Here is a 13254-nt window from a genome sequence, read left to right on the forward strand (position 1 = left end):
TCTCTTCCCTCTACTACCTCCTCACCCTTTGGGGTCCAGCTTAACTGTCACTTCTGAGAAAACTCCCCCGGCCCTGCTCTCAAACCCCACCCCCATCATCACTTTTCTCCAATAGCATCTTATTACTTTTCTTCAAAGCACTCTTCCCAACATGTGGTGCTTCTGTGTATATGTCGCTGTGTGTGTGTGATGATTGGCTTATGGTCTCACCTTTCCCACTGGACCATGATGCCTGTGAGGGCAGGGCTCACATCGCCTCTGTCTACCTTGGTTTAGTGAATGTTGGCACTAAACCAACTAAACTGGCACACAGTAGGCACACAATGGATGTCTGATGAGTAAATGAATGTGCCGGGAACACGCTGGCATCGGAAATGCAGCGATGACGAGTACGAGAGTTCTGCCTGTGGAAGCTCGGTGTAGTGGGAGAGATGCAAACAAACAGCCATGCAAGGTGCAGGGAGTTGTAACAGGTGTGAACAGAGCGGGTTGAAAAGAAACTTAACAAATAGGTAAGATTGCCCCAAAGTACTCACCAAGCATATTTTCCAAGCAATGTGACAGAGGCACGCTTTCTCCCCCTTAAAATAACACAGTTCACTGTGAAAGAGTATAGCTAAACCAGCTTTAATCCGAGTCAAGACTTCACCACTGGCTCCTTAACCCTTGAAGAGCCCAGGTCTACTCATCTGGGGGGAGCTCACACTTGTTTCATCCATCCAAAAAATTCCATCCCACCCCCCCCTCCCGTGGTCTGTAGGGCTCACCTTACAAACGTGACGGGGCCGGATCACTTCACCTACCAGTGCCCTCACCCTCTGTTTCTGCCAACCCTTTCCCACAGCTTCATCCAATAAAGAAAACTGTGATTTTCCCAGCTTATATATCCCCCTGCTGCACCCTCTGGAGAGAATTCAGTTTCCTTCTGTGAAGCTAAATTGAAGAATGGGTAGAACATAGAGACAACTAAAAAACCAAACAAAGAATGAAAACAAAAAAGAATCCCAGAGGAGCTAAGTGTACAAAAGCAAAGACTGGTGGGTGATGAGGGAAGTTCGGTCTGATGGAAGGCCCCAAGGGACTGTGGAGTATGAGGCAACTGAGAAGGGGAAGAAGGGGACCTCCTCAGGGCAGAGAATTGGGTCCCCTTCATGTTCTTCCTGCCAAGATGGGAAATAGTCTACTTATTTCTGCTCATTGGACAGCGGTTCTCTGAAGCAAGGCCAGCATGCACTGGGCTACATGAGGCCACCTTGGATCTGGGTTCCCCCAGAGAGGAGGGGGCATCGCGAGCTCCTCCATGCTCTGAGCTCCTCTGCCCGCCCACCTCCCGCGCATCTCCTTCGTGGCTGTGCCGCTGCGCTTGGAATTCCAGTGGCGCCCCTGAGTGGAGGGAGTAAAGTCCCCGTGTTACGGGGGAAGGACAGCAGGGTCACGCTCACTGCCAACATCGTTCTGCGAATGCTTTCATCAAAGTGACTCTTAAGCTTTTCACCACCTGTGAAAACTCTGGGCCAGGGCCTGTTCCTCCAGGGCTCCGAGAGACCACAGCGGACACAGGAGAGGCATCTTCTGAGGCTTAGCAAGACCATCCAGGACAGGGTGCCTCAAGGGAAGCCCCAGCTTTCCACGCTGGAATGTGGATGGGCACTTTAAGTATTGAGGGGAAGGGGCAGTGGGGCGGAGGGAGAGAGGAGAGAGCACTGAGCTTCTCCAGGACTTTCCCTTGGTTGCCCTTCTCCCTCCCACCCTCCCTATCCCACCCCTCTAGGTGGTCACAAAGCACCGAGCTGATCTCCCTGTGCTATGCGGCTGCTTCCCACTAGCTATCTGTTTTACGTTTGGTAGTGTATATATTAGTCCATGCCACTCTCTCACTTCGTCCCAGCTTACCCTTCCCCCTCCCCGTGTCCTCAAGTCCATTCTCTAGCAGGTCTGTGTCTTTATTCCTGTCCTGCCCCTAGGTTCTTCAGAACCATTTTTTTTTTTAGATTCCATATATATGTGTTAGCATACGGTATTTGTCTTTCTCTTTCTGACTTACTTCACTCTGTATGACAGACTCTAGGTCCACCCACCTCATTACAAATAACTCAGTTTCGTTTCTTTTTATGGCTGAGTAATATTCCATTGTATATATGTGCCACATCTTCTTTATCCATCACACTCACACATTTTAAAAAGATGGTTTGCTCTTATAGTTTCAGAAACCTAGGTCGGCAGTCTCCCGGTCCACAAGCTTTTCCCCAACCTCCCAGCATGGGCTGGAGGTCCCTTTTCTGTGTTACTCCTGCAAACTGTCATGTGTGTTTGCTTGCTTGTCCTCAATTTTCCCATTTATTGTGTGCTCTTCATGGGATGCTCAAAACCACTCTAAAATGTAAGCAAGTACCTCCATTTTACAAACGAGGAAACTGATGTTTAGAGAGAAAGTCCTTTGATTCCAAGTGACATAAGCACTGAGCTGCTGGAGAGCTGAGATCGTTTTATTCACCTTCGAATCCCAGAACTGCACCTGGGTTGATGGATAGCAGACCTTTATTACAGGTTCGGTGACTGAATGAACGCTCCTCTCCTGTGTTCTACAGAATTCAACTGGAAACTACAATAGTGATTCTTAACTTATTTGTGGGGAGGGGAGGGTCCCTAGCTTCCTTGAAAAACAAAATAAAACAATTTGACTTTATTTTTCCCCAGAAAATTGTACATATGCACATATGAAGCTCTGCATTCACTTTCAGGGGACTCCTGGGGCCCCTAAAGCCCAATCAAAAATCTCTCGAAATGCCTTTGAGATGAAGGACTTCAGTGCCGAGATCCCCTGAAGTTGGGTTTGTTTCCAGGTGTGGGCGAGGCAGCCTTCACGGGCCTGTTAGAGCTAATACTACTGATTATCTGTTCAGCTCTTCTATATAATATGGACAAAGGCCCACTGCTAAGCAGGTCAGGAGGTGCTTTCTGATAACACGTAATCACAGAGCTGAAAAGGACCTATGGGGATTAACTGCCTAAGTGCTGACCCCTGGCCAGCCTGAAAAGGTGGAGTCCAAGGAAGGGTCACTATTCGGACACTGTTGCGTGAGGCATGGCTGGGCAGCCCATCGTCCACAGGCAAAAATCAAATCACAGTGTGTGAAAGCTCTTTCATTGACGGACGTTCTGCTAAAGCAAGCAGATTAACTTTTCTGCTACCCAGAATAACTATTTAACTGATAGACGTTGACTACATTTGGTATAAACACTTACCCCTCCTCTAAGTAGAATATACCATAATAGGCATTCACCCTTGGAATGTGAAGGCAACTATTATTCATGTTCTGTTGAACCATTTGAAGTTGCCCTTTATAGAGGTTAAAAATGGTCAAATATTGGCAATGTCCCATATAGTTCAAACTAATACACGTGGTTCTACATTTTCAGGCATTTTTAATAGATGGTTCTTGCTCGGTCAAATAAGAGGATGGGCCCCTGGAGATTCTTTGGGCTGGTCTGCTCCTTTGGCAGGGCGAGTAACTACAGCCCAGTGAGCTTAAATACCCTGTCCAAGGTCATAGTGCTAAGTCTAGAAACCCAAGTCACCCAGGCTGTTGCTCAGCCCCCGCTCTGTCTTAGCAGAGGTCACGAAGCCCGCTAACTCCCTGCTTCCATCGCCTGCGACTGGTCAGCTCACTGGGCAAAAGAAACGAGACCGAGACCAAGGCTCGAGCCCATGTACTCAATTGATTGTGCCCTATCTTCAGGACACATAATGACCCCCTAATTCCAGCTGTGCCTGTCACAAACGTGCGTAATTCATGACAAGGGCAATCTGACGCTATGAGGAAAGTAACACGCACTTGATCCCCAAATCCAGAGTTCTCTTTTCTAGAGAGCTTGTGGATTACTAGCATCATGTGGACGTACAAAACGCAGCAGAGTCTTCCATTGTCACAACAGGAATAGAACCAGATGATTATCTACATTTACCATGAAACTCCCATTAAAAAAATAAACGCTCAAAATTTTCATCCAAAGGCAATTACTGAAGAAATGAGTAAGGAAAACACTACAAAGAGAAGATGGAGGAGGAGGAAAAGAAGGAGAAGAAGAAAGAGACAGGGCTTCCCTGGTGGCGCAGTGGTTGAGAGTCCGCCTGCCGATGCAGGGGACGCGGATTCGTGCCCTGGTCCGGGAGGATCCCACATGCCGCAGAGAGGCTGGGCCCCTGAGCCATGGCCGCTGAGCCTGCGCATCTGGAGCCTGTGCTCCGCAACGGGAGAAGCCACAACAGTGAGAGGCCCGCGTACCGCAAAAAAAAAAAAAAAAAAAAGAGACAGAAAGTATGCAAAAGAGGAAGGAGGGAAGGAAGGTGCGAAGGAGGGAGGGAGGGAGGGAGGGAGAGAGGGAAAGGGGATGGGGAAGGGAAGGGAGGAAAGGCCAGGTCTTGTACCAGGAAAATCATTCCTTTTATAATTTTCTGTAAAAAAAAAATAGCTTTGTTAATTAATTCCTAAAACAATAAAGTATTTTCAGTGGAAACTTGCTGTGCGGTGCGCAGCAGTAGGGAATTCCTCGCTGCAGAGTCAGGCTGTCCCGCACCTTCTCGCTGACGCCAGGAGCTCGAAGGATGCTGCGTAAACCTGGCCTGTGGGCAGCTTCAGCCTGCACCCAGCTGAGCCCTCGCTCACCGCAGTCTGCAATCCTAGGCTTTTATGAACGCAAATATTTAATCTAATCTTATGAGGAAAGTTAAATACTGACCGGCAGTTGGGAATTAACCTTGGTGCCGGCGGCGGTGTGCCTGCGTAGAGTCTGGTGTTGGGCACAAGTTCCCTCTTCAGGCACAGTGATGCCAGCTCCAGCCGGGGCAGTGCCGGGGCACAGGGAGCCGCCCAGGCTGGGACAAGTCTTAGTGGACAGCACCCTTCCCTGCAGACCTCGTGGGGAGGGAAAGCGTCACAGACAGTGGACATGAATATGTCCATCTCTGAGCGGTTGGTGTGTGTTGAGGAGAAGGCCAGTATGATCTGCGGCAAGCATCCCTATTCTGACCACTTCCTGATAAGCCAAATTTCGTTTAATTGTCCTCTCTAGGACAATTTCCACATGACTTATAACTACACGGCTGTCTGGTAAAATAGAAACTTGCCACAGAAAGGTGTTATATGGCGGAGATGGAAGCAAGTCTGCAAAGTATACAAAGAGCTGACAAATTCTACTTACGAAAAGATCCTTTTCTATCATAGTGGGAGTCCTTGGAATTGGTCAGAGTGGGACTTAAAAGCTGACACCCACCTACTGAGTACTTACCACGTGCCAGGTTCTTCTCAAACGCTTTTGTTGTATCAGCATCACGTGATCATTGCCACACCCAGTGCAGAAGGTGCTATGAACCTTACAGCTGAGGAACGCAGGCACGGCGAGCTCAAGAGGTCAGAATGACATAGAGGTAGAGCCAGGATTCGCGTCCGGTTCCTGAATGGCAGCTGCAGAAGTTACACACCACCAAAGTCACTTGAAGGTCACGGGGCTGGCCAGTACTCTGTAATGTACCTGTGTAAAGGAAGGTTAACTTTGCTTCATTTTGGATTTTCTCATTAAATGATGCTCTGTACAGTATGGTTTGCAGTACACTCGGTGGCAAGAGGAAGATGGCTGGGATTTAAAACTACCTACAAAGTATAGTAGTTAATGTAAATATTAGGTGTGAGCTGAAGAAATATAAGGATTTCTAAAACTGCACCAGCTTCTCATGACACCATTTGTTCTCTAAAATTGCCTTCACTGCACAAGACTAAGCAAACCCGACCAGAAAGGAATTGTTCGATGGTCCAGTTGGACTGAAAGTGCCTCCGTAGAAACAGAAGCAGGAGATTCAAATGGCTCCCTGGGAAATTCAACTGAGGTGACTGTGCCCCCTGCTGGTGAAACAAGGAACAGAAGCTCAATCTCACTCCTAAGGCAGCCCCGGCCGTTTCACGGCACATCTTGAATTCTCCTAAGAGCAAATGTAAGAATAATCAAAAGAGTGTGCAAGTCTACGCTGTGGTAATTAGGGCAGGACTGGAAGGCCATATATCCTGGAGGCTAAGAGTTTGGCTTTGGAGGCTGACAAACCGGGTGAGCAAATTACGTAGCGTTCCTGATCTGTGGGTTCTTCATCTGTAAGAGAGAAGAAGAGTTTCTACCTCATTGGGTTGTCATAAAAAGTAGATGAGAAAAAGGACATAAAGCACTTAGTACAGACCTGGCACATAGTAAGAGAGTAGGTGCCCTACACATACTAGCTTTTGTTATTATTTTTAAGAGAAATAAACAAGGGGACGTGACAGTGAGAAGCAGAGCTTGACCAGCCTTATTAAGGAAAAGAGCTTCCTAGCGCCTGGTGAAGAGTAGCTCCTTAATGGTTAATTTTTACATAGCTCTTCCAGAAGCCTGATATACAATTCATATGACTGCAGTCAGGTGGGGAGCTGACAAAATGGTTTCAGAAGCAGAGTGTAAATGTGACCCAAGTATCTGTTACAGGCTGGAGAAGAAAGAAGAAAGGGGACAGAACTGTCTCCTGTTTCCCCCATGGGCATCAGCCCTCTTGACCTCTGCAGAAGTTTCTCGATAGACTCACTCAGCATCGTCCCCAACAGTAAAATGCTATCTTCCCAGAAAGCGAGCCACGTAAAAGCAAATGTTCTCTTTCAAAACTAAATTGCAACCCACATCTTTACATACATCTTTACTTACCTCTGCCTACACACGGCATGTTTTTAAAATCTAGTGAGTTGAATCTGCCTTTGGATTTAAATGGAATGTTATTCAGTCTGATATCCAGCACTTACAAAACCCAAAATTCCTTCGAAAGAGAAGAGCGTGGAAGACTTTATTTAGAATCAAGTCTGCCTTTCAAGTCACCTGCATTGTTCTTCGAGCATCTCTATGGATACAAACCAAGGGCTAACAACCCTCCTTAAGTAGAACGTAACTCTGGTAACAGATAATGGTGAAGGTAGAGGGTTGGTAACTGTCTTTGGAGAGTCTCAGATCAGTTAGTGCCTCTGCCTCAATACTGCTAGGAGAGATATCCTGCACAGACTCTGTCTGTTGCCCTCCTGTGATGGAAGGTGACTCTACATCCACACCCTCCCAGTACAGCTCCATCACAATTTAGGGTTAAATCCAACCTCAGAGTATGCATTTCTATGATGATAGAAACATTGTTCTTTGATGACCCACGTAGTGGGCTGTAATTACATCTTTCCTACACAAATTTTTGTTTTTCTTGGAGCTGATAATTATTTCTTTTCTTTTCTCGCTATCCTTGAACCTCTTCCTATGGCCCTCAGTGGCTCAGCATCATTAGTCAGCAAGGAAATGAACTTACAGCCACAGTGAGATGCCCCACATGCCTTCTAGAATGGCTAAATTTTAAAAAGACTGACGACACCAAGTGTCGTTGACAATGTGGAGTAACTGGAACTTTCATCGTCGCTGGCGGGAATGTAAAGCGGTACCACCGCTTGGAAACAGTTTAGCAGTTTCCCAGTAAGTTACTGTAAGGCCCCCAACAATCCCACTTCTAGCTATTCACCCAAGATAAATGAAAAAAGTATGCCCACACGAAGACTTACACATCAATGCTTGTAGGGGTTTTATTCGTAATAGCTAAAAACTGGGAATAACCCACATATCCCTCAACAGACAAATGGGTAAGTAAATTGTGGTATATCTAGACAATGGAATATTGCTCAAAAATAAAAAGGGACAGGGCTTCCCTGGTGGCGCAGTAGTTGAGAGTCCGCCTGCCAATGCAGGGGACACGGGTTCGTGCCCTGGTCCGGGAGGATCCCACGTGCCGCGGAGCGGCTGGGCCCATGAGCCACGGCCGCTGAGCCTGCGTGTCCGGAGCCTGTGCTCCGCAACGGGAGAGGCCACGGCAGTTAGAGGCCCGCGTACCGTCAAAAAAATAAAAAATAAAAAGGGACAAACTAATGATACATGCAACCACATGGATGAATCTCAAAAACATTATCTGAGCAAAACATGTCAGACAGGAAAGAGGTTTTACTGTGTAAGTCCATTTCTAGAAATTCCAGAAGGGGTAAAAGTAATCTACAGTGATAGAAAGCAGACCAGTTGTTTCCTGGAGCCAGGTGAGGGGAAGGTTGAATGTAAAGGATGGAGAGAGAACTTTTGGGGGTGACTGAATTGTTCTGTATCTTGATGGTGGTCTTGGTTACTTGGGTGAATACATTTGTCAAAACTCATTGAACTGTACTCTTGAAATGGGTACATGTAATTTGATGTAAACTATACCACAATAAAGTTGATATCTTAAATATCCATATTTATAAATTTATACCTCCAGCCCAATTCTCTCCTCTAAACTTGGTCTCAAATGTCCAAATGCTTACTTAACGTTTCCACTTACATGTTTAACTGTCATCTCAGCTTCAAAGGTTCAAACAGAATGCTTAATCCTCCCACCACATGTGCTCCTCCCACTATCACAGTAAAAGGGTCCCCACCATCCTCTCAGTTCCCTAAGCCACAAACCTAAGAATTAGCTTCGATTCCTTGCTTTTCCTAACCTCCTGCATCCAATCCATTCGCAGATATTGTTGATTGACTCCCATCAAGAAAAGCCTCTCTGGGACTTCCCTGGTGGCGCAGTGGTTAAGAATCTGCCTACCAATGCAGGGGTCCTGGGTTCGATCCCTGGTCCAGGAAGATCCCACATGCTGTGGAGCAACTAAGCCCGTGCACCACAACTACTGAGCCTGCGCTCTAGAGCCCGCAAGTCACAACTACTGAGGCCCGCACGCCTAGAGCCCGTGCTCCGCAACAAGAGAAGCCACTGCAATAAGCCCGCGCACTGCAACGAAGAGTAGCCCCCGCTCACCGCAACTAGAGAAAGCCCGCGCACAGCACGAAGACCCAACGCAGCCATAAATAAAGATTAGGAAAAAAGAAAAGAAAAGCCTCTCCAAATCTTGATCATGGATGTGTGAGTCTGCCCTCTGCGTGATATTGAACCAGCCAGAACTGTAGCAACCCAGCTCAACCTCTTTGGAAACTGTGCCTGGGCTTCTGTGTTGTAAACTAGTGTGATGGCCAATTGCAAAGAAGAGTTACAATCCGTCTCATGAGCCAATCAGACACCCTTTCTCAGAAATGTGCCCTTTCCTGTAGTACATTTTTTATTGTCTCCCTAAGCTTCATTCTTCTTATTTCTGCACAGACAGATCCTTTGAACATGTCCCTTTGTCTGGCAAGCAATAGATTCAGCTTCATTTCTTACTGCTTTGGTGCTTTCGGTGGTGGTCAGTGGTTTGCTGACGCTTTAAAACACATCCCAGCTGAGTCTACTTTGAACCTCCCACCTCCTGGCTGGACTGGGTCATGGCTTTGCTCTCTGCCTTCAGCCTACCACTCTCTGTCCTCATTCATCCACGTCTAAGAGCGACCAGCATGACCTTGTAGAAACATAAATCAGGACACGCTATTGCCCTGCTTAAAACTCTCCAGTGATTTCCCATCACCTTCAGAATAAAATCCAGACTCCTTAGTGCAGCCCAGAAGGCCGTAGAGGACCCCTGGTTCCCTCTTCGATCTCATCTTTGCCTCAAAGCCTGATCCCGCTTCCCCGCTCTTCTTGTTTCTGCCTTAGCATCTGTATTAGTTTCCCATTGTTGCTGCAATACGCTATCACAAACGTAATGGCTTAAAACAACATAAACTTATTATCTTAAAGTTCTGGAGGTCAGAAGTCCAAAATGGGTCTCACTGGGCTAAAATCAAGGTGTCAGCAGGGCTGATTCCTTCTGGAGACTCTGGCAGGCGAAACCTGTTTCCTTGTCTTTTCCAGCTTCTAGAGGCTGCCCCCATTCCTTGACTCATGGCCCCTTCCTCATATGACTCAGTTCTCAGTGCCTTCCAGATTCATGGGAAAAGGTAACAATTCTAGATCTCACCTCTGATGAAATCAAAACCCACCTGTTTACAAGGTATCAAGGCTATTCTTCCAGTCAAAAATAAACTCTTGGAAAAATAAAAACTCTTCACCATTTCAGGAACATTAACAGTACTTGAAGTTTCCAGATGGAGCTCATAAAATAGGAGGTTTTCATCGATGGTCTTGGTGTGACCATGATGGTTTTGTGAAAAGCTGAAGCTGGCTGTGCTGAGAAACACTGTGCGTTTCATGCAGCTGTACAATGAGCTGTAGATCTCTCTGCCCAGCTGCAGAATATTAGAGGAGATGACAATGGTTCTGGAGTGGACGACACTATTTGACTGAGGAACTGGTGGAATTTTCTTCTTCTCTGAGCTACAAACAAACTTGACCATTTCCAACAAAGAAGGCTTCACCAAGGACTCCCCAAACATGTGGACATTCTTTGGTCTAGCAACAAGAGAAGCAACCCTGTAGGATGCCTTGGAGATGCTGCTTTACTGATAGAGCAAACCGAGTTTTGTTAAAGTTTATCCTCTTTATGTGGAATCTTGACCCAAGGTGCTCTCCAAGCTTTGCTTCTGGGGATGAGAATCTTGCCACCCAGAAGCTGCGAGCCTGATTTGGAATGTAAAGCCGGAGGACGCCTCAACTTCATGGTGCTCTATTTCCCTTGACCTTACTCAGTGTCAGCGAGGTCCAAGTGCACCAAGGCCTAATGGCAGGGTACTGTCTTTCATTTCTGTGAGCAGATAACGAGGGCTGCATGAAGCTCACCCCATGGTCTCGGGGAGCATTTCTTCCCCTGTGCGTTAATCTGGAGTGCACGATACCTTACTGTGATACCAGGGTTATTTTGCAAAGATGATTTTCAAAGAGGAAGAGAAACAAAACAAAGAGAAAAGAATCCTCAGCATGTGGGCCACAGGTGTGTGGGGACTGAAAGTGGATGGAAAGGTCAGAAGGTAGAGCCTAGGGGGCTTCTTCTCCCCTAGAAGGAGTGGGAGGCCCATGGACCCTTGTAGGGAAAAGCCGATCAACCCAGACCAGGGAAGAGAGAAGGGGATCTCACCAGCAAACTTTGTCTGCTTTCCAATTTTGCCAGGAATGAGACCTGTCTTTTGGTCTCTGCTTAGAACCCAGCTTCCTGTTAACGCATCCAGTGAAACTCGTTCCAGATGTATCCTTGACCACATCTCTCCTTGTTCCTGAGCCCTTTGTTTAGGAAGATTGTTGAGTGGATTTTCTTTGGAACTTTTGTGTCTGATTCAAAGACAGAAGCCTGGGATGGAGAGTGTCCAGCTCAGGAAGAGTCCCCGAGGCACACCCCCAACCCTACCCCAGCCCTATCACTGTGGACTCCCAGCCCTTCTGCCCTCATGATGCACTCAGGTCAGACCTCAAGGGAGGACCGAACCCAAGCACCTGCTCCCTTAAGAAATCATTTCTAAGAATTCCATCTCCTTGAACATTTAGAACAAGTCCTTGTCTTGTCTGGGAGAAAACTGTCTCCAGGACTCTCCTGGATTCCAAAGTGTGGCAGCTTTAAGAATTTGCTTCGGGCTTCCCTGGTGGCGCAGTGGTTGGGAGCCCACCTGCTGATGCAGGGGACACGGGTTCGTGCCCCGGTCTGGGAAGATCCCACATGCCGTGGAGCGGCTGGGCCCGTGGGGCCATGGCCGCTGGACCTGCGTGTCCAGAGCCTGTGCTCCGCAACGGGAGAGGCCACAACAGTGAAAGGCCCGCATACCGCAAAAAAAAAAAGAAAAAAGAATTTGCTTCACTTCACACGTGTCAGGGTGGCTATTATTCTAAAAAAAAAACAAAAAACAAAACCAAGACAACAAGTGCTGGGGATGATGTGGAGAAATTAGAACCTTGCACACTGTTGGTGGGAAAACAAAACGGCAATGTTGCTATGGACAATGGTATGGAGGTCCTCAAAAAATTAAACTAGAACTACCACATAATCTAGTAATCCCAGTCCTGGGTATTTATCCAAAAGAACTGAAATCAGGATCTTGAAGAGGTATCTGCACTCCCATGTTCATTGCAACACTATTCACAAGAGCCAACATGTGGAAACAACTTAAGTGGATGAATGGATGAAGAATATGTGGTATATACATATAATGGAATACTATACAGCCTTTAAAAAGAATGAAATTCTGTGATACATGACAGCACAAATGCACCTTGAGGACATTATGCTGAAGGGAATAAACCAGTCACAGAAAGGCAAATGCTACATGCTTCCACTTACATGAGACACCTGAAATAGTCAAATTCATAGAATCAAAAAGTGGAATGGTGGTTGTAGGGGGCTGGGAGCAGTGGAAATGGGTTACTAATCACCAGGCATAAACTTTCAGTTAAGCAAGATGAATAAGCCCTAGAGAGCTGCTGCACCTAGGGTCAACAATTGGATGTATCGCACCCTTTGTTAAAAGGGTAGATCTCATGTTACGTGTTCCTATGACAATAAAATAAAACTAACAACGAAAGAATTTGCTTTCAGTTAGCGACCTCAAGGAGACAGCACAGCTTTACGAGTATCCTGAAAAGGGATGGCCCAGAGGAACCTGCTGTCCGCCTCTGGAGAATGCCCCGAAGACCACTTTCTAGCTCATGGTCTTCCAAGCCTGACTAAGCAAGGCGTTTTTAATAGGTTCTCCTCAGCTCAGACCAGAGAAAGAAAATCTCAACCAGAGGCTGGGGTGCTCAGAACGGCCACACAGTGTCCCCACAGTGCTGTCAACTGCTCACACAGCAGCCCGGTCCAGCCGTGGTCAGTTCTGGGCATAAGGTAGAGCCTTGCCATGCTCTGGCTGGTGGGCTCTCCTCCCTGCCTGATCTAACTGCCAATAGCCCTTAACAAGGTTTGGGCTTATTTATTTTTAAAATTTTTATGTTAGAGTGTGATGGATACAACCATTCTATACATTTCTTTTAAAATTATTTTCAGTTTGAAATCATTATAGACTCAGAGGAAGTTGCAGAAATGTTGAGTCCCATGTGCCCTTCACCCAGCTTCCCCCAATGATGACATCTTACATAACCATATATAATAAAGTCTCAAGATCAGCGAATCCACACCAATACGATGCTGTTAACTAGAGCACAGACCTTATTCTGATTTCGCCGTTTTTACCTACATTCGTGTGTGTGTGTGTGTGTGTGTGTATAGTTTGGTGCAATTTCCTCTAATGTATAGATTCACGGGACTACCACCACAATCAAGGTACAGAACTGCCCCCTCACCTTTAAGAAACTCCCTCGTACTCCACTTTCCACTTGTACCCCTTTCCCCCACTGTCTACCCTCTG

The sequence above is a fragment of the Delphinapterus leucas genome, chromosome 4 (assembly GCF_059928025.1).
Source record: "Delphinapterus leucas isolate spDelLeu-1000000601 "Yukka" chromosome 4, BTC_Dleu_Yukka2, whole genome shotgun sequence".
In the NCBI taxonomy this organism is placed as follows: Eukaryota; Metazoa; Chordata; class Mammalia; order Artiodactyla; family Monodontidae; genus Delphinapterus; species Delphinapterus leucas.